General features: G+C 40.8%; 1 protein-coding gene across 7 annotated transcripts in view; it reads right to left on the reverse strand.

Moving 5' to 3' along the window:
* ARB2A (ARB2 cotranscriptional regulator A) overlaps nt 1–21,759 on the reverse strand; it is a 396,180-nt gene extending 374,421 nt beyond the window's left edge. For 6 of the 7 annotated variants that reach the window (XM_070465818.1, XM_070465820.1, XM_070465815.1 and 3 more), the window contains exon 1: nt 21,605–21,759. The gene's annotated coding sequence lies outside the window, so the exon portion shown is untranslated. Of the gene's footprint in view, nt 1–5,132; nt 5,263–21,604 lie in introns of those variants that run through there. The other variant, XM_070465816.1, reaches the window with a different exon arrangement.
* Between the last annotated feature and the right edge of the window lie 985 nt (nt 21,760–22,744).

Genomic DNA, 22,744 nt, shown 5'->3' on the forward strand with positions numbered 1-22,744 from the left:
CTATAGGGTCAACATTTAGAGAAAAACAAAAAGCAGTTGAGCTCTGAGAGGAATACATTTTATGATTACAGTCTAAGACGCTCTAAAGAAAATTATTTTCTTATTTTTATACTAATCTTAATTAAATGAGTAACACAATTTTGCTAAGATTTTTTTTCCATGTTTTCGTAAGAAAATTTACTGCTTAATTTAAAAAAATGAAGTTTAAACTTAAGACACAAAACATTTCCACTCTGAAACATTTCTCATTCACTAATTACTATTATGGAAATATGCTCCTCAAAGAGTGTGCTCCTTAGGTACATCAGGTATTTTAGCTCTTTGTATTTTATATTAGGGGCTTTCCACATGACTAAGTGGTAAGGAATCTGCCTGCCAAAGCAGGAGATGTAGTTTCGATCCCTGGGTCAGGAAGATCCCTGGAGAAGGAAATGGCAACCCACTCTAGTATTCTTGCCTGGGAAATCCCATGGGCAGAAGGGGCTTGGTGGGCTTTAGTCCACGCGGTTGCCAAAGAGTCAGACACGACTCAAGTCACTGAACAGCAATTTTATATTATGGTCAGCGGTATACAGGTCACACCACCTCTCAGAAGACAGGGGCTATCTTATACTGACATTTCATATATTATGGGCTCATAAATGTTGACTTGAACAGGGCTTGTTCATAAAATGATTGAAGCCTACCAAAGCAAACAATATTCCCAAGGAATAAAGAGAAGAAAGAGAATTAATGCAAAAATGAGTCTCTGGGAACTCCTGGTGGTCCAGTGGTTAGGACTCTGTGCTTTCACTGCCGAGGGCATGGGTTTGATCCCGATTGGTGAACCAAGATTCCACAAGCTGGGCAGTATGGCCAAAAATTAAATAAGTAAGTCCTTACTTTATTTTTGAAACTGTATACACAATTTTATTAAACAAGTAACACTAAATGACATTCTTTCAAATGAAAGCTATTAGCTAATCTAGATTAATTACTTAAATAAAAAATCTTGATACCACTATAGGATATAGTAGGATTTAGATGATATAGTTAAGGTCTTATTCAGAAAGAACTAATAAACAGTTGGAACAAAAGACATAGAAACATAGAGTTTACACAATATATATATATTCAGATCTTCATTCAAAAGGAAGCAAAGCACACTAAAAATAACAGCTATAATGAAAAACAGTATCACTTCATTCTTAGTTTGGTCAGTGCCTAATACAATAGTTTAGGGATTTGGTAAAGCTGGGTTCAAATATGTAGCATAAGTTTAAAGCACAGACAGAACTTTCTTTTTCTAAGTGTCAAACTAATTTTAGGATTTCAGAATATTCTGAATTGCTAAGTAGACCAGTAAACATTAGGGCTGCATAAACATCTACATGGAAAATGTAAAGGATATATGATCTTTTAAAAGTCAGACAGATCAAGAAAAGTACAAGACTGATCAAATGGGAAATTTCTCAATGAAGATGGCAACAACAGAAGAAAAGGCATTCTCCCTTAAATATCACTGTAATTTGCACCTTAAAGTCAATATGTAAACAATCCCAGCTGTTTTATTTACACAGATTATACACATGTGACAGACACAGGCAAACTAGCTCATAAATGGGAAAGGGAAGAACCACAAGATTTCAAACCACATAAACAGTATATAAATTCTGACATTTTCAAAACTGATTTTCCATTCCAACCACTTAAAATGCAATGCCAGGTAAATAGAAGACAGTAGAAAAATCATGGACTAAAATGTAGGGAGAAATGAGGATGGTGTTACTTCTACTTTCCAAGCACTTCTCACTAAATAAGAAAGCTCAGTTTCAGGAGTGAAGAACCAAGGCAAACAATGACAGGTCAGACTAAAACCCTCGAGCTCTTCTCAGCAATCTGCCTTATATGTAGGGCAGACAGATTATCAGTGATTTCCAAAGTTCACTGAATAATAGATTAATGAACAAAACAAATCAAATACCACGTTATCTACCCTATCCACATCTTAATTCACCACTGAATTTTAATGCTTTATAGCTATTATGAATACCACATGGGCAGTTACTTATCAAATCATATCTGATGTCAAAAGAGGGGAACATAGCCTAAAGCCAAGTTTTCTAAGCCAGAAGAGTGTCTTCCCTGAGAGAAGGCAAATTATCAGGCTAAAGAAGAGTTATGACTGCAAAAGCAATGAGTAAAAAGACTACAAAAGCAAAAATATTGAAAAACTGAATTCTTTCCCCCTCAGACCATTAACAAAGTAAAAATGTCCACTCAACTACTAAGTGGATTAAGAAACGGAAATATGTGCATGGTACATAAAATGCAGTATTTGACAGGCTTTGCTCATTAACTTATGAATCATGCTCATGCGCTCAGTCATGTCCAACCCTTTTCTGACCCCATGGACTGTAATCCACCAGGCTCCCCTGTCCATGGAAATTTTCAGGGAAGAATACTGGACTGGTTTGCCATTTTCTCCACCGGGGGATCTTCCAGATCCAATTTATGAACACCCCCTTTTATCATTAAATAAATTGAGAGAAATTAGTGTAGATAAAACAAATAAAATGTAATCTCTGATTACGTTTGTTCATAGGTTTATTACAAAGTGAACTTTGGAAACTTGGGTAACCTGCCTGCCCTACACATGATGCTTAAGTCAACATACATGGCTATGGGAAGAAATCAAAATGACATTGATTCAACTGAATTATCTGTTTGGAAAAAGATAAAAATCAACTCTTACCTCACATCATATATAAAAACTTATTCAACATAGATCATAGATCACAGACAAGAATATAACACAGAAAGTTATAAAAATTTAGAAGAAAATATAGGAGAAAATCTTTGGAACCTTAGAGTAGGCAAAGTTTTCTCAGTCTGAACACCAACCAAAAAACCCCACAGGTCATAAATGGAAAAAATTGATAAGCTGTGCCTCATTAAAATTAAAAATGTTTGCTCTTCAAAAAATAACATTAAGAAAATCAAAAAGAAGCCACAGACTGGAGGAAATAGTTGGATGACAGAAGGAAAAAAAAAAACTTTTACAAGTCAATAATAAGATAATCAAACTTAAAAGTAGGCAAAAGATTTAAACAGCTACCTCTTGAGAAAAGACATACAAATGGCCAACAGAAAATGACAGGAGAAAACATTTGGAGGTGATGAAAATATTCCTTATCTTGATAGTGATGAGAATTTCAAGGATATATGTTAAAACAACATCAAATTATATACTTTAAATATGTACAATTTATTGAACTTCACTTATACCTTAATAAGGTTACAACAGATAAAAGTGAGGAGATTTTTTAAATGTACAAATAAATGGTAATTGGCATTATTTATTCTATTTCCCTAAATGCTTTACATGTTATGGTAGTATTCATTCCATGGAGAATGATATATATACCCTGTGGGTAGAAAATAATATAACAAATTTATTAACTATTACTTGAGGAGGGATTTTGTTACATTTCAGCCAAATCTTGTTATTTATTCCAACAAAAATTAGCAAATACACACAAATAGAAAAATAACCTAAATATCACAAGTATTTAGCTTTAGCTATAATTGCAACAGCTATTAAGAAATGCATAACACTGTAAACCAGAAAAATAGCTCTAATCATTGAAATTTCAAGCAGTCATATATTTTCTTAATACATTAGAAATAATTCGATTTCTAATCCTACTACTCAAGTCAATTGAATGATATTTACACGAAGGCAGCCAAAAAGAAACATAAGCTGATCTTCAATGAATATCTAATAACTCACATAGATTTTAAAGAGCTGTGGAGTAGACAGAGACATGTGGTATTTCATGAAAAAGCTTTAAAACTAATAACCTTTGCTGGATCAGCAGACCCAGCCTACAGTCTCCTATCATTCTTCCATTCATTCACTTAACGTGTGTTAGTCGCTCAGTCGTGTCCGACTCTTTGAGACCCCATGGACGGCAGCCCACCAGACTCCTCTGTCCATGGGATTCTCCAGGCAAGAATGCTGGAGTCGGTTGCCAGTCACGTCTCCACATTCACTTAATAAAAATTTATTCCATGCCTCAAACATATCAGATTCTGTATTTGACAGAAGCTATACCAAAAGGCAGTAGAACATATGGTCACACGACAGTAGATCCAGAATGCCTGTACTTAAGTTTTAACCCTGCCATTTCTTCTGTGATACCCAGGGCAAAGTACCTAACCTCAAGTGTGCAGTTAGCTCGGCAGGCTTGGGATGTCCAAAACCTGTGCACTCTAAAGAAAGAATTTACCCGTGACTGGCTTCTGTGAGAAACCTATAAGCCCTTGGAATACCACGCCTGATAACAGCATCCTCATACGCCTGAGGCCTGGGGCCATGCCATGCAGTTTACTAACCGGATGCTTTATGGTGAATGCATGTTTTTGTTCCCCGGATCCTGGGGCATGCTGTACCAGATTGACCCCTGTGGGCACTGGTCACTGAGTTAGTCATGGGGCCCTCCATGCCTATGTGTTGCTGTTGCTATTTAGCCGCTAAATCATGTCTGACTCCTCTGCGACCCCATGGATGGTAGTCTGCCTGGCTCATCTGCCCATGGTATTCTCTAAACAAGAATACTGGAGTGGCTTGCCATTTTCCTCTCGGGGGGACCTTCCCGACCCAGGGCTCAAGCCCTCATCTCCTGCACTGGCAGGCAGATTCCTCACCACTGAGCCACCAGGGAAGCCCCGAGCGTCTGTGTGACGGACACTCAAAACTCACTCTGGACACCAAGGTTCAGGGGCGCCTCCTCGGTTGCTAACACTTTGCACTTGGCACATACTGTCGATGGAAGAATAAGACACTTTCTGTAGGACTGTTCAGACAGGACAAGTGGAAGCTAGGACCTGGCCTCAGCCCTATGTGGTTTTTGTTTGCTGTTTTTAATCTGTACCCTTTCACTGTAATAAACTGCAACTGTGAATTTAATAGCTTTTCTGAGTTCTGGGAGTTCTGCCAGCAAATCATCAAACCCAAGGGCAGTCTTGAGGACCCTCAATACAGTAACCTTGTTTCCACATCTAAAAAATGCGCTTTGTATTAGTAGCTACTTAAAGGATAGCTGTGGGGATCAAATGAACTAATGTATGTTAGGTTCTTAGAACAATACCTGGCATATAATGTTTGCTGCTTCTCGTGCTGTTACAAAAATAAATGGTCCTAGCAACTGAACAGCTTGGTCTAGTGAGACAGGCCATTAACTAATCAAACTACAAGTGCGGAAACAGTGTGCATGTTTCAAAGGAACAAGGAGCATCGCTTCTTCTTTCCGACTGTGTATTCCTTTAACCTGATTCCACATTCTTAGAATCTATTCCCACACACAATTCTCCAGTTTCTACAGATACAAACCGAAAAAAAATCACACGCATCTTTTTGGTTTAATCTTTTTACCTCACCCTCTGGGGTCTGTTTGGACTTGTCTGGTTACAGGTCTAGAAGAAATGGAAGATGGTTGGAATAAGAAAAGAGGAAGATCAGCGATTCACTGTGGGCAACTCAGGGGAGGCCGTGACAGGTTCTTCAGGCAGGGGAGACAGACCTCCTGGGAAGGAGTAGAAGGGTTGCTTCTACTGGCAAAGGAGGCTCAACAGAATTAGAGATCTCAGGTGCCCAGCTTCCTCAGAATACGCCTTTATGTACCCACCATGATGACCAAGGTCCAATCCTTCCTTTAGGATTGCAACTTCAAATTGTGCTGTAATTCAGTCAACCACATGGTCTTCTTACAGAAATCTTAGGGCAGCAACTGCTTCTTTCAGGGCAACCACAGGTACCAATTTTGGTACCTGCAAGTGGAATGCTGTCACACCAAAACCCTTAAACGTGAGAATGGCTTTGGAAGCAGGCACAGGGCTCGGAAAAAAGTATAGACAAAGGCTACAGCACCCATCCCACCGAAGAATCTGTTAAAAGCCCATGGTCCTTGATAAGGCTGTGGGTGAGGACCTGCAAGAAAGCAAAGTAAGTGTTACTGGGAACTTGAGAAAGGGGCTGTTATGTAGTGTGGCAATTCTAGTGTCCCATGGAATTATATGCAAAGTAGAAAATGTACCTAATGAAGTGGTTGGTCTAACAAGGAAATTTCTACCTAGAGTGCTGAATGTGCCACCTGGTCCTTTTTGCTGCTTATACTAAAATGTGAGAAGCAAGCAATAAATTAATAAAAGGACTATTAAGTAAAAAGGAGCTACACCTTGCGCTGCAAAAGATACTGTCAAGGAAATGAAAAGCCAAGTCACAGACTGAGAAGAAATATTTTCAAAAGACATAGCTAACAAAGGTATCTCACTCAAAATACATGAAGGACTCTTAAAGCTCAACAATAAGAAAACAACCCAATTAAAAAAATGGGCAAGAGACCTGATAGGACATCCTGACTAAAGAAGATTACAGGTGGAAAATAAGCTTACAAAAAGATGTTTAACATCATATGTCATTAGGGAACTGCAAATCAAAACAACCAGATACCACTACACACCTATTAGGATGGCTAAAATCCTTAACACGGATGACACCAGATGCTGACTAGGAATATAGAGCCACAAGAACTTGTTTTCAATATTGGCCAGAACGCAAAATGATACAGCGATGATACAGGAAGACAATTTGACAGTGTCTTACAAAATTAAACATACTCTCACCATGCAACCCAGGATCATGCTCCTTGGTATTTAGCCAAACTAGTTGAAAAATTATGTCCACACAAACATCTGTGTATAGATATTAACAGCAGTTTTAGTCATTATTGCCAAACTCAGAAAGAACAAAGGTGTCCTTCAGTAGGTGAATGAATAAATCAATTGTAGTACATTCATACAAAAGAATATTATTTGGCAACACTAAAAAAAAAAAAAAGATATCAAGCCATGAAAAGACAGGGAGGAAACTTAAAAAGTATATTGCTAAGTAAAAGAAGCCAATGTGCAAAGGCCTGCATACTATATACAATTCCAACTCTTATGATATTCTGGAAAGGGCAAAACTATGGAAACTAAAAAGATCAGTGGTTGCCAGGGGTTAGGGAGGAAGGAGGAGTGAATAGGCGTAATAAAGAGGATTTTTTAGGGTAGTGAAACTATTCTGTATGATACTCTGATGGCAGACACATACCATTATAGATATGTCCAAACCCACTGAATATACAACACCAAGAGAGAACTCTAATGCAAACTACAGACTGTGGGTGATAATGATGTGTCAATGTAGGTTAACTTGGAAGGAAAGTTATGACAAATCTAGACAGCATATTAAAAAGCAGGAATATGACTTTGCCGACCGAAGTCCACATAGTTAAAGCTATGGCTTTTCCAGTTGTCATGTACTGATGAAAGAGGGCCCATAAAGAAGGCTGAGTGCCGAAGAACTGATGCTTTTGAAATGCTTCTGAAATGGAGAATCTTGAGAGTCCCTTGGACAGCAAGGAGAGCAAACCAATCAATCCTAAAGGAAATCAACCCTGAATATTCATAGAAGGACTGAAGCTGAAGCTCCAATACTTTGGCCATCTGATGCAAAGAGCCAATTCATTGAAAAGGACCTTGAGCTGGGAAAGACTGAAAGCAGAGGGGAAGCGGGCAGGAGAGGATGAGACGGTTAGATAGCATCACTGACCCAATGGACATGATTATGAGCAAACTCCAAGGGATAGTGGAGGACAGAGGAGTCTGGTGTACTGCAGTCCATGGAGTCACAAAGAGTCACTTAGTGACTGACTAAGTAACAGGTTAACTGACTGTAACAAATGTAGCTCTACTTTTGATGCAGAATTTTATAGCAGGGAAGGCTATGTGAGTCCAAGAGGCAGGAGGTATATGAGAAATCTCTGAACTCTCCACTCAACTCTGCTGTGAACCTAGAACTGTTCTAGAAAACAGTCTATTAAAAAGAGAAAAAATTCCTCTCCAGAAGACAAATGACACTTAGTAAGAAATGTATTCTAAACAAATCCAGGACACAACCAGGCAAACATGGTTTAAAGATGAAGCTGAGTGTTAAATACTAATATGTTAATACATTAAAGGTGACACCTTAGAATATTAGTCAGTCAGACAATTAGTTAGCCCTTTCAAGAGAGCAGAGTGTGCCTTACTGATTCTCTCAAACGATGCAGCTTCTGGAAAGCTTACGGTCATTGTCCCTCAGCCTAATAAGCAGGAGCCTGAAGTATACAAGGATTTAGCTTTTTAAAAAAATGTGTAGTTGTGGCTTTTGTCTAATTAAATAAATGTACCTCAACAGAATTCACATCTCAATAGAATTCACAGAATGTCCACAAGATGTATATAGGATTTTTAATACATCTTTTAATATTTAAAAGATTTAATACATCTTAAATGAAAAGAGGTTTTTGGACCCTACAGTTTTACTGGCAGGAAGCAGACAGAGAAAATCTCTCACCTGCAAACACCTATTATACTTTATGAAAGAAAAAGAAAAAAAAAGAGGTAAGACCAAGAGTACAGATGGCAAAGCTGAAAACATGGATAACGACTTCCAGGCTTGAGCCCTACTGATGTTGCCCATCTGGATTTCAGAACTGCTATGAACCAGTGATGCCTTTGGGTCTCCCATTTTCCCCCTTAAGAAACAAGAATGTCTACAGAAGTTACCTTGTGTCTGACCCACCACTGTATTTTAGGTGGTGGGGCAGGTGGGTGAGCAGAGAAAAGTGGAAATGAGTGAACTCAAGAAGCTATGCTCAAGGAAGGAACCCCATCTACACCTGGACCTGACTTAGATGATGACGTTCTGGACTTCAAGATGATACAGTCATAGAATGAGACATGTCACGGCCTTGGGAAGCGGTGAGTGTGCTGTACATGGTGAAAGGATGGGAACCCCTGCAGGCTGGGGGGGCAGACGGTGGCAGCCAGCCTCCCACTCTTAGGAGTCACGCCTCCATGATGTAACCTCCCACACTGGACCAGAGCTGACGTGCAGGACCAACAGTGAACAGTAGAAGCGACAGCATCACAGTTCTGCACCTGTGGCTTCCATCCTGTGCGTGCTCTCCTGCTCTCGGATCACTCACTCGAGAAAACCATGCTGTGAGCAGCCGTATGGAGAGAGGGGCCCGTGGGGCAAGTGAGAGAAGTTTCCTGCCAACAGACACATGGGCGCACGTTGGAAGTACATGACTCAGACCCGGTCAGACTACAGATGATGGCAGCCCCAGCCAACACCGATACCCCAACCCTGCGAGACATCCTGAACAAGAACCTAGCTAAGTGAAAAGTTAAGAGTGTTAGTCGATCAGTAGTGTCCAACTCTCTGTGACCCCATAGACTGTAGCCCGCCAGACTACTCAGTATATGGGATTCTCTAGGCAAGAACAGTGCAGTGGGTTGCCATGCCCTCCTCCAGGATCTTCCCAACCCAAGGATTAAACCCGGGTCTTCCACACTGCAGGTAGATTCTTTACTGTCTGGGCCACAAAAAACTAGCGAAGCTGCTCCTAAATTCCTGACCCTAAGAGAACATGCAGATAACAGATGTTCTTCATTTCAGCTGCTAAATTTTAAGATAATCTGTTACACAGCAATACACAACATATATTCAAATCCCCAGCGAACTACTGCACATCACTTTAGCTCCCAGATTGATTTCTTTTCATTATCACTGACTACACTGCTTACTGATTTTCCAATTCAGCAATAATTTATTTTCCACATGGGAAAGGAGCTTCTTTTGGATTTACCAAAACAAAAACGCTGCTTCCTCCCACTGTTTTTGGATTTTAAAAATAAAAGGAAATTAGCTTTAAAAACTCATTTTCAGTGTTAGGGATTGATCTGGCTCTAAGTCTTTCTTTGTTGAAAGAGAAAGAAAAACCTTATATTTTTAACTGCACCAGTCAGAAACACAAACACATATGCCTGTTTGGATAAAAATAATCATACTTGTTTTTTTATTGAGGAAAAATATTCAGAATAAATAAACTGTTTTAAATAAATAGCTTGTCTTAAATGATAAAATGGAATCATCTAGTTTCTTAGAAGTACTTGCAGTGTTCCTAAGGCAGATCAAATTTTCACCACTATAATCACTCACACTGCTTCAAAATAATGAAATAATATCTGCAAAAAATAATACTTTTATCATAATTACCTGTGAAATATATTAGCATGAATTGATTTTATATTAGTCACCTAGAAAAAAGTAGGAAAATATCCCAAAAGAACAAGGGACAGATCAAAAATGCTCCGCTGCTGGAGAGAAGAGGTCCAAAACTGTCTCCAGGAAGACCAACTTTGCTGTATCTTAGAACCAAACCTAGAGTCATCCTGTATAAATTCAGAACACAATCCAACCTACAGGAAAGACCCTACCATCTATCATTTTTCATTTCATTTTTCCTTCTTCCTTTCTTCTACTTTCATGTACAAACTTTTTTGCTCAATCATTTTAGATGGTATATAATCTAAAAGTCCTCTTAGAGGCCTCTGATCAACTTCTTTCAAGTTTTTGAGCAATTTAAGGTGATTCAACTTTAAAGTGGGTCTAAGGATAAGCCTCTTATCCTTATCCCTCAGAGGGCAGACAGACTGGAAACCACAGTCACAGAGAACTAATCAAACTGATCACATGGACCACAGCTTTGTCTAGCTCAATGAAACTATTAGCCATGCCATGTAGGGCCACCCAAGACGGATGGGACATGGTAGAGAGTTCTGACAAAACTTGGTCCATGAGAGAAGGCAATGGCAAACCACTTCAGTACTTATGTCTTGAGAACCCCATGTACAGTATGAAAAGGCAAAAAGATAAGACACCAAAAGATGAACTCCCCAGGTCGGTAGATGCCCAATACGCTCTTAGAGAAGAATGGAGAAATAAAACCAGAAAGAAGGAAGAGACGGAGCTAAAGCAAAAACAACACCCAGCTGTGGATGTGACTGGTGATGGATGTAAAGTCTGACGCTGTAAAGAACAATATTGCATAGGAAACTGGAATGTCAGGTCCATGAATCAAGACATATTGGAAGTGGTCAAATAGGAGATGGCAAGAGTGAACATCAACATTTTAGGAATTAGTGAACTAAAATGAACTGGAATGGGCAAATTTAACTCAGATGACCATTATATCTACTACTGTGTGCAAGAATTCCTTAGACGAAATGGAGTAGCCCTCACAGTCAAAAAAGAGTCAGAAATGCAGTACTTGGATGCAATCTCAAAAATGACAGAATGATTTCTGTTCATTTCCAAGGCAAACAATTCAACATCAAAACAGTAATCCAAGTCTATGCCCTGACCAATAATGCTGAAGAACCTGAAGGTGAATGGTTCTGTGAAGACCTACAAGACCTTCTAGAACTAACACCCCAAAAAGATATCTTTTTCATTATAGGGGACGGGAATGCAAAAGGAGGAAGTCAAGAGATACCTATAGTAACAGGAAAATTTGGCCTTGAAGTACAAAATGAAGCAGGGCAAAGGCTAACAGAGTTTTGCCAAGAGAACGCACTGGTCATAGTAAACATCCTCTTCCAAGAACACAAGAAAAGACTCTACATATGGACATCACCAGATGCTCAATCCTGAAATCAGAGTAATCATATTCTTTGCAGCCAAAGATGGAGAAGTTCTACACAGTCAGCAAAAACAAGACCGGGAGCTGACTGTGGCTCAGATCATGAACTCCTTATTGCAAAATTCAGACTTAAATTGAAGAAAGTAGGGAAAACCACTAGGCCATTCAGATGTGACCTAAATCAAATCCCTATGATTATACAGTGGAAGTGACAAACAGATTCGAGGGATTAGATCTGATAGACAGAATGCCTGAAGGACTATGGATGGAGGTTCATGACCCTGCAAAGGAGGCTGGGAACAAGACCATCCCCAAGGAAAAGAAGTGCAAAAAGACAAAATGGCTGTCTGAGGAGGCCTTACAAATAGCTGGGAAAAGAAGAGAAGCAAAAGACAAAGGAGAAAAGGAAAGATATTCCCATTTGAATGCAGAGTTCCAAGGAATAGCAAGGAGAGACAAGAAAGCCTTCCTCAGTGATCAATGCAAAGAAATAAGAGGAAAACAAGAGAATGGAAAAGACTAGAGATCTCTTCAAGAAAATTAGAGATATCAAGGGAACATTTCAAGCAAAGATGAGCACGATAAAGGACAGAAATGGTATTAACCTAACAAAAGCAGAAGATATTAAGAAGAGGTGGCAAGAATACACAGAACTATACAAAAAAGATCTTCATGACCCAGATAACCACAATGGTGTGATCACCCACCTAGAGTCATACATCCTGGAGTGGGAAGTCAAGTGGGCCTTAGGAAGCATCAGTACAACAAAGCTAGTGGAGGTGCTGGAATTCCAATTGAGCTATTTCAAATCCTAAAAGATGATGCTGTGAAAGTGTTGCACTCAATATGCCAGCAAGTTTGGAAAACTCAGCAGTGGCCACAGGACTGGAAAAGGTCACTTTTCATTCCAATCCCGAAGAAAGGCAATGCCAAAGAATGTTCAAACTACCACACAACTATACTCATCACACACACTAGCAAAGTAATGTTCAAAATTCTCCAAGCCAGGCTTCAACAACGTGAACCGAGAACTTCCAGATGTTCAAGCTGGATTTAGAAATGGCAAACGAACCAGAGATCAAACTGCCAACATCCATTGTATCATAGAAAAAGCAAGAGTTCTAGAAAAACATCTATTTCTGATTTATTGACTAAGCCAAAGCCTTTGACTGTGTGATTCACAATAAACTGTGGAAAATTCTTTAAGAGATGGGAATACCAGACCACCTGACCTGGGAAATCTGTATGCAGGTCAAGAAGCAACAGTTAGAACTGGACATGGAACAACAGACTGGTTCCAAATAGGGAAACAAATATGTCAAGGTTGTATATTCTCACCCTGCTTATTTAACTTATATGCAGAGTATATCATGAGAAATGCTGGGCTGGAAGAAGCACAAGCTGGAATCAAGATTGCCGGGAGAAATATCAATAAACTCAGATGACACCACACTTATGGCAGAAAGCGAAGAACTAAAGAGCCTCTTGATGAAAGCAAAAGAAGACAGTGAAAAAGTTGGCTTAAAACTCAACATTAAGAAAATGAAGATCATGGCATCTGGTCCCATCACTTCATGGCAAATAGATGGGGAAACAATGGAAACAGTGACAGACTTTATTTTTGCGGGGTCCAAAATCACTGCAGATGGTGACTGCAGCCATGAAATTAAAAGATGCTTGCTCCTTGGAAGAACAGCTATGACCAACCTAGACAGCGTATTAAAAAGCAGAGACATTACCCTGCCACCTAGGTCTGTCTAGTCAAACCTACGGTTTTTCCAGTAATCATGTATGGATGTGAGAGTTGGACTATAAAGATAGCTGAGTGCCAAGGTATTGATGCTTTCGAACTGTAGTGTTGGAGAAGACTCTTGAGAGTCCCTTGAACTTCAAGGTGATCCAACCAATGAATCCTAAAAGAAATCAGTCCTGAACATTCACTGGAAGGACTGATGCTGAAGCTGAAACTCCAATACTTTGGCCACCCAATGCAAAGAACTGACTCACTGGAAAAGACCCTGATGCTGGGAAAGATTGAAGGCAGGAGGAGAAGGGGAAGACAGAGGATGAGATGGTTGCATGGCATCACCAACTCAATGGACATGAGTTTGAGTAAACTCCAGGAGTTGGTGATGGACAGGGAAGCCTGAATTGCTGCAGTCCATGGGGTCTCAAAGAGTTGGACATGACTGAGTGACTGAACTGATGGAAAACTGAGTTCATTGAACTCCTAACATTCCTCCACTAGAGCACATGAAAACTAATTGCTGATTAAGAAACAGAAAAGATCATATATTGATGTAAGTCTGCTCCAGTTGCCATAACAAAATAGCGGGTGACTCAAACAGAGGACTTTATTTTCTCACAGTCCTGGAGGTTAGAAATCCCAGATCAAGGTCTGGCAGGGTTGGTTTTTGGTGAGAACTTTCTTCTTGGCTTTTAGACAGCCACCTGTTTGCTGTGTCCTAACATGGCAGAGAAATTAATGAGATTTCAGATCTCAAGACACAAATCCTATCAGATCAGGATCCTACCCACATGAGCTCATTTAACCTTAATTACTTTGGTGGGGATACAGCTTCAAATTATGCATTTTGAGAGATGCAACTGACTCGATAGCAATTAGAAAGTATCAGGGGATGTCATCATGTTTAGAAGCATTTGTGTTATAACATTCTTGATGCTTTTCCAAACAGCCTCAATCTTAGAAGAGAGGTTACTTCAACATCATCAGTTCATTTGGCCCTGCATTCAAATGCTAAAGCCATTTTTGGCCCTAATCAGAGGAAGGAAGATGGAGACGGCAATGGCACTCCACTCCAGTACTCTTGCCCGGAAAATCCCATGGACAGAGGAGCCTGGCAGACTGCAGTCCATGGGGTCGCGAAGAGTCGAACACAACTGAGCAACTTCTCTTTCAAGTTTCATTTTCATGCATTGGAGAAGGAAATGGCAACCCACTCCAGTGTTCTTGCCTGGAGAATCCCAGGGACGGGGGAGCCTGGTGGGCTGCCATCTATGGTGTCGCACAGAGTCAGACATGACTGAAGCGACTTAGCAGCAGCAGAGAAAGGAGATGTAAGGCTTTGGACAACTATTGAGTTAGATACAACAGTCCACACAAGAGATTACCATCACTTCTAACACCAATTACAAGTGCACAGGATTCCCAAAGTCCATTCAGGTCTGGTAATTCGCTAGGAAGATCGAAATAACTGAATGAAAAATTTTTCTACTCATGACTATGGTTTAAGCACGATAAAAGTCAGGGAAGGGAAAAAACATATTAGACAAAGTTGAGGAGAATACAAACACGGAGCTTCTGATGTCTTCTTTGTGAAGCTGTGTTGTTGTTTAGTCGCTAGTCATGTCTGACTCTTTTGCAACCCCATGGACTATAGTCCATCAAGCTCCTCTGTTCATGGGATTCTCCAGGCAAGAATACTGTAGTGGGTTGCCATTTCCTTCTCTAGGGGATCTTCTTGACCCAGGGATCGAACCCACGTCTCCTGCATTGGCGGGCAGATTCTTTACCACTGAGTCACCTGGCAAGTCCCTCTGTGACGTTCTGGATGTTACTCTCTTGCTAACTATATGGCATAATATGCACAGACTACTGCCAACCTGGAGAGCTTGCAGGAAACATGGTGTTCAGAGTTGTTGGTTTTTTCTGGGGGGTGGGGGTGGGGGATGGAGTCTGCATTGCATAGGCATGATTGACTGACTGCTCAAATGGCTGATCTCAGCTTCAAGGACAACTGATACCGAGGGAGTCTAAGTCCCTATACTAAGTCACACAGTCTTTCTGGCTATGGGCAGCCTCCACTCTAAATCATTCTGTTAGACAATGTGATCCAAAGTCCCCAAGCAAACCAAGACACCATCCAGAAACTGAGGGCAAAAACCAGGCCTCTTTTGGGGCAAAGCTAAATTCCTTATCACACAGGAGACAAGAGAAACCATTTAATAGTTTCTACTGGCTACAGAGGCAAGCCCAGAATCCTTATCACACCATACAAGCCTTCTCATAGCCTGTGTCTCTCCCTCCATGACCTGGTTCCTGTCTGTTTCACCAACTCCATCTCTCATAACAATCGAACTTTCTGCTCAAGTAGTTGCAAATTCCTTTTAGTTTTTAAAAGATACCACACAGCTGAGAGCTATTTCTTCTGTTTAGAAGGCTTTTTCATTTTATTTTTAAATGACTTATTCTTAAGTTTTCAACTTAGGTATCATTGTCTCTACTATGTCTTTCAAAAACCCCAGGTAAGGCATTGTGCCTCTCCTATACCATCCTATACATGCTTCTATCATAATACAAAACATTTCGCTAAAATCTTGTCTTCATAGCAGACATCCCAACTAGCACATAAGATCCTCAAGTATGGGATCCAGACTGCCTTATGACTAGGCATCCATCTTTTACGGATTCAGATAACCTAGACCCTGCCTGACTATTTCCCTGTTTTCCTTGTCTCATATTTCAGTTCAAGTAGATATTGGGCCTTTTCCTGTTCCTGTATCTTCCTCCTTTTTCCCATCACTTCTGAGATCAGAGTCCAATCCCTGTTCAGCTAACACCTGTTGACAGATTCCCTTTCTTTTCTGCCAGTACTTCCCCTGCTTTCCTGATCTGATCCTTCCTCTCTTCCTTGACCAACCAATTCCTGGATCTGACCACTTAAGATAAATACTTCAACTACATTAACAGGTATTAAGCCAAATGAGCTGCGATGATGAATTATTTCCCAAAATACTTGAGTTACTGTAAGAGTCACTTCCAGGGTAATTCAAGTCAAGAGAACAGCTCACTTATCAATTAACCAAACTTTTTAGTTTCTTAAACCACTTTACCTTGACTTGTAATTTTGGTCACATATCTAGCTTATTCCATGTTCTAAACAAAGCACACAAAACTAAGTTATGTTTTTCGGATGAAAAGGATATCACACTCCTTCATTACCTTGGATAGTAACTTGGATTTTTTTTAAAAATAGATGTACTGTCGCTGTTGAGCCACATATAGTATCTTCCTGCTGCCTTCTTACACCGTATAATATGATTGCAATGATTAGCAGGGGATAGGAAAACCAGCCACATCCACAGCCATTAGCAGTTACACTGTTGGGTACTAGTTGCTATCATTTCCTTAATTAGCTACTAAAAAGGTCTTAAGAGGCCCAAATTCACAGTCTTAGTCTTATCAACGCCTCTCTAACCACTAAGCAAATCAACCCTAAGTATATTATCAACCTAGACTACACCTGAAATTAATATCCAATCTGCTATAAAGAAATAGAAACATACAATAAATGCTTTGCTTGAATGATCTGTCTTCACAGTGATATTCTTCTCTACAGCAAAAATTGTTATCTATATTGCAGTATCTATAGAGCAAAAATGAACCATTCTCCAAAAAAAGGAAACAAGAACACAGTATCAGATTAAGTAGCAGAGCACTGCTACCTCTAAATTATCTTTAATTTAGCTGTGAAACGTTGAGCAAGTCAGTCATCTGCTACCTCATCCATAACAAATTCAAAGAATGATACGCAAGTGTGGTACAATTTTTCATTCAGCACTTTAAATCAAAGCATAGTAGTTAACCTTAAATAAGCTTTATAACTGAAATAGCTAAATGCAATACCCAAAAAGTATTTAATAAACGGTATTGTAAAAAACACTCAAGCTTTTTTTTTTTTAAAGATGCATTACCTTGCACTAAAAAGAAAAAAGTCCTTCCTTTCTTAAATGGATAAATTAAAAATAATTTTTAACAATGCTGAACACTGTTAAACTACAAAATTAGTCATTAAGTGACTCAATTAAACCTCACAGCTCTGTGGCTGGAGATGATGTGATATACGGTCTGAACAACTTAAGTTTATTTCTGTGGGGTGTGTACATCACATACCCTCCAAACACTCAGCGTTGAGCCAGATGAAGTGACACATGTTCCCTGGTATACAGTAGGTGTGGCTGAATAATTTAAGGCCAGGTGGCTGACTTCAGAACCACCTGCTGAAATACAGCCGTGATTTGCCCTCTCAGCCTGCCCCCAGCCCTTCCAGGCTGTGGACCTGTATCACTTTCTGCCATTTTGTTTCCAGATCCCCTGACTTCTCCTGTCAGTTCGGGGGCTTAGTCCATTCATGTTACTGAACTCCTTTGCTATTCTCCATCTAGCCACATCCCACTGCTACCTAACAGGTCTTTTCCCCGTTTTCTTCATCATTTTGCTCTCTTCTGTTTCCTGCTCTTCTCAGCTACCAGAAAACAACAACGCAAGAGCGATCTACTTCACAGCCATAGTCAGCTAATCAATACATTCCTTTCCATCTAAAGAAAAAGAGAAAAGAATCAAAGCAGGTCAGGATGATCTTTGGCTTTTCAGAACTTTTCATCACAGTCTGATACCCAGAGGTTCATTCATTGTTATAAAAGATATTTCATGGTTTCTTTTACTTCTAAGTTTGGAGTTACAACAGGTAGTTGGTCTATAGAGAATTTAAGTTTTGATAACTATAGCATTTTAAGGTTAAAAAATTAACATAAGACAAGGTGGCTGCTTTCTCAACCCTTAAAAAAATTTACTGCCAAAAAACTTGCAAAATTTTCTATTAAGATCAGACCTTAAGGGGAGTTCCTGGGTGGCCTAGTGGTTAGGATTCCAGACTTTCACTGCCACAGCCTGAGTTCAGTCCCTGGATGGGGAACTGAGATGCTGCAAGCTGTGTGCCACAGCCACAAACAACAACAAAAAAATAGATCTTAAAATAAATGATCAGTGCTCCAAAGAAGGACATAAAAATATGGCCAAAAATCAGATTAAAAGATATTTAGCATCACCAATCATTAAGGAAGTCAAAACCACTGAGATATTACTTCATACCCATTAGGATGGCCATACTTTTTTAAAGAGAGAAAATGTGTCTGGCAAGGCTGTGGAGATGTGTTGGTGAGGATGCAGAGAAAATGAAACCTCTGCACTGCCAGTAGGAATGTAAAATAGTACAGCCATTGTGGATAACAGTATGGCAATTTCTAAAAAATTAAACACAGAATTAGCACATGATTCAACACTTTCACTTCTGGGTATATAACCAAAAGAAATGAAAGCAGAAGACTCAAACAGATTATCTGCACACTCATGTTCACAGAAGCATTATTTGCAACAGCATAAAGGTGGAAGCAACACAGTATTCACAGACAAATGAACAGATAAACAAACTATAGTCTATACATACAAGAGAATGTTATTCAGCCTTAAAAAAGGAAGAACATTTAACATGCTACAACATACATGAACTTTGAAGGCACTACGCTAAACAAAATCAGCCAGTCACAAAGGGACAAATGTCATATGATTCCACCTATATGAGATATCTAGAGCAGAAACAAAATTCATAGAGAAAGAAAGTAGACTAATGGTTGCCCAGAGCTGAGAAGAGGGGAGAATGGGAAATGTTTAATGGGTATGCAGTTTTGCTTGGGGAAGATAAAAAGGTTCTGGAAATGGATGGTCATGGCAGCTGCATAACAATGTGAATGTATTAATACTCGATGCCACTGAAGTGTACACTTAAAAATGGTGAAAATGACTAATTTTATGTTATGTGTATTTTACCACAATTGAAAAAAAAAGAATGAAAAGTTGACGTAAGTTAGCTTTTTTCACATACTACTCAGTTATCTATGGCCACTGTACAAACCGAATTTGATGCTAGAACAGACAGCACAAGTTATGCAAATGTACTAATGAGAGCTTGGAAACATCTCTACAAATCTGAAAACATCAGATTCTCCTCACAGAGGTCTGTTGGGGAAAGCTGAGAAAAATAGGCTGTCAATAAAAAGATCCCTCATGGTCACACAAATCACTGAATAAATATTCTTGAGAATTTTAAACACTGATGCCTCCATGCCTAGATCCATGCTATTCCAAGATATACCAAGATATACCAAATATATTCCTTTTCCTAGCCTGAAACACATATCACATACCTCCAGAGCTCACTCTCTGATTTCATCCAGATCTCTACTCAAAAGTCCTCTTATCAAAGAGGCTGACATTGACCACCGTATTTAAAAGAGCACCAGCCCAGGTTGGGTGCATGAGACAAGTGCTCGGGCCTGGTGCACTGGGAAGACCCAGAGGGATCGGGTGGAGAGGGAGGTGGGAGGGGGGATTGGGATGGGGAATACATGTAAATCCATGGCTGATTCATGTCAATGTATGACAAAAACCACTACAATATTGTAATTAGCCTCCAACTAATAAAAATAAATGAAAAAAAAAAATTTTTTTTTAAAAAGAGCCTGCTCCATCCTTCTCTCTCCTCTCACTGTGCTTTATTTCTCTTCATAGCTCTTACCACTGTTTGATATATATACTTGCCAACTGTCCTTCTCTATCAACTACAATGTAAACTTCAAAACAAAGACGGCCTCTTTTGTGTGCTATTGGAAACCCAGCACCTAGAACACTACCTGGTACACTGTTGCTGCTGCTGCTGCGTCGCTTCAGTCGTGTCCGACTCTGTGCGACCCCATAGACGGCAGCCCACCAGGCTCCCCTGTCCCTGGGATTCTCCAGGCAAGAACACTGGAGTGGGTTGCCATTTCCTTATCCAATGCATCAGAGTGAAACGTGAAAGGGAAGTCGCTCACTCATCTCCGACTCTTCGCGACCCCATTGACTGCAGCCTACCAGGCTCCTCTGTCCATGGGATTTTCCAGGCAAGAACACTGGAGAGGGGTGCCATTGCGCTCTCCGACCTGGCACACTAAGGTGGCCAGTGAATATCTGCTAATGGAATGACTGGATGGATGTTTACAGTTTCATAGGTCATATTGCCCTCTTGGCCTACTATTTTACCATTCACCAGCATTGTAGTAGCCACTGCCTCAACGCCATCCAGAGTATCCCTGGTTTAAGCTTCACCGTTAAGTTGAAGGAACACCTAGAGTCACACAGAAGCCCGTGGTAGCATGTCAAAAAACTGCTCCTCGACTCACTTTCTAAATCAGTTCAGTTCAGTCACTCAGTCGTGTCTGACTCTTTGCAACCCCAAGGACTGCAGCACGCCAGGCTTCTCTGTCCATTACCAACTCCTGAGCTTGCTAAAACTCAGGTCCATGGAGTTGGTGATGCCATCCAACCATCTCATCCTCTGTCATCCCCTTTTGTTGTTTGTTTACTAAATACATTAAATGAATACAGCGTATCTGTTCTTCGCGATGAGAGATAAAAAATAAGCACGAAGAATGTATCTCTAACAATGCTTGAAGACAAAAAGATACGGTGAACTGGATTATATTTCACGCATTTTGGTAAATGGTATAAGGCTAGCACGCTAGCCTGAAAAACCATAGGATTTTTCCCTTTGCAACTTTTGAGAGGATTTGGGGTAATAGACAAATGCAATATAGTCAAAAACTAATCAATTACTTGGCATAACGAATACACACTCCGGAGCTCTAGACGAATATGTTAAATCTCTGGATGAGGGAAGAAGACTGACTCCAAAAATATACCTAACTTTATTTCAAAGTCAAAAGTCTTCAATTACGAATGCATCCCAGTGAAATGTCCCACCAGAGCTCATGCAAGTTACAAGTTTTGAGAGCATTTTATAACTGCACTTGATAGTCTTCCGTCTGCAGCCAATGATAATTTTCGTAGAAAAATCTTTAACCAGAAAACTGCAATACATCCCCCACCCCAACCCACCCCCCAACCTGAGAACGCTTAGGAAGGCCCATTACGCTACAGTCTCCAAGTGGAAGGAGACTCATCCAGGGAACACACGTGTTCTGCCCCGCATCGAAAATGGCAATAGCAGGTGTTAAGCGGCCCATCGCATCGAGGTTCCGGACAGGGGGCATAGGGGTGCGCAGGAATCGAGCTTGGCTCCCGGGGACCCTCCGGCCCCCTCCCGCGACAGCGACCCCCGCCCGAGCTGAATCAAGGGGCCGGCCTCCTCCTCTTCACTCCGGCCCGGGCCTGCCCCCGCGGGCTCACACCCGGCCAACGCAGATCCTACCTGAGCTCTGCCCCCAGCTGCAGGGCTGTGGGGGGAGGCGGGAGGAGGCGTGGCCTTCCAGCTCGCCCGTCGAACTCCCCCGTGCGGTTGTTGTGACTTTCCCTCTCGGGAATCCGCGCCCCGATCAAGTTCAAGTTGCACTTCCGGGGTCCGCGGGAGACTGCAACGTCATCGCGCACGCGACGCCGACGGCCGCGACCGGCCGGAAGTGGGCGGGGCGTGACCGCCCGGTTGGTGCCCGGGGCTGTAGGAGAGCTGGGATGGTGAGGTAGAGTTGCCCTGTTGTTTCCCCGTGGGCTCTCTTCTCCTTTCTTTTACCCTTTTCTGCTGAAGTAAGGGACACTCTCCTTCCTGGGTGACTTTAGAGGACGCGACACCGTGAAGCCTCGTTCTCCAAACGGAATAAAAAAAAACAATTGCGAGAGTGCTCTTGTAGCTAGTTGTCAACTCTCCCACACATGGTTTATCCCGCTTCATTCAACTCCAGGAATGACAGGAGGTGGGAAAGTCTAGACTGGAAGATTAAATTTGCCTCTAAATTATGACTTATGTAAAGTAGGTAGTTAAGCATAGGCTCCCTGACCCTGCTCTTTTTCCTATCTCCTGGCTGCTAATAGGATGGATTGGAAAGAGCTGTATAAAGCTATGGTTCCCATTGCTAACAATGAGTTGGATCTAAACTCGGCCTTTATGGCAAAAATCCCTGATAGTAAAAATTACTCATGAAAATCCCTGAAAGTGAAGTCGCTCAGTCGTGTCCGACTCCTAGTGACCCCATGGACTGTAGCCCACCAGGCTCCTCCGTCCATGGGATTTTCCAGGCAAGACTACTGGAGTGGGCTGCCATTTCTTTCTCCGGGGGATCTCCCCAACCCAGGGATCGAACCCGGGTCTCCTTCATTGCAGACACATGCTTTACCCTCTGAGCCACCAGGGAAGCTCCTAAGTGGTCCACAAAGTACAGAATACCTGACGTTAAGCCTAAACTCAAGGTCTTAATTCTAATGCGCACTTGAATGTGAGACCTCTTAGCTATTTTATATGTTAGAGTGAAAAGGGAGTTTGTAGCTATCTGGGCATTTCAACAATCCTGATAAATCCAAAATGCAACTCAGTTTTGCTTAACCATTCAACAACATT

This window comes from Odocoileus virginianus, chromosome 3, assembly GCF_023699985.2.
Source record: "Odocoileus virginianus isolate 20LAN1187 ecotype Illinois chromosome 3, Ovbor_1.2, whole genome shotgun sequence".
In the NCBI taxonomy this organism is placed as follows: domain Eukaryota; kingdom Metazoa; phylum Chordata; class Mammalia; order Artiodactyla; family Cervidae; genus Odocoileus; species Odocoileus virginianus.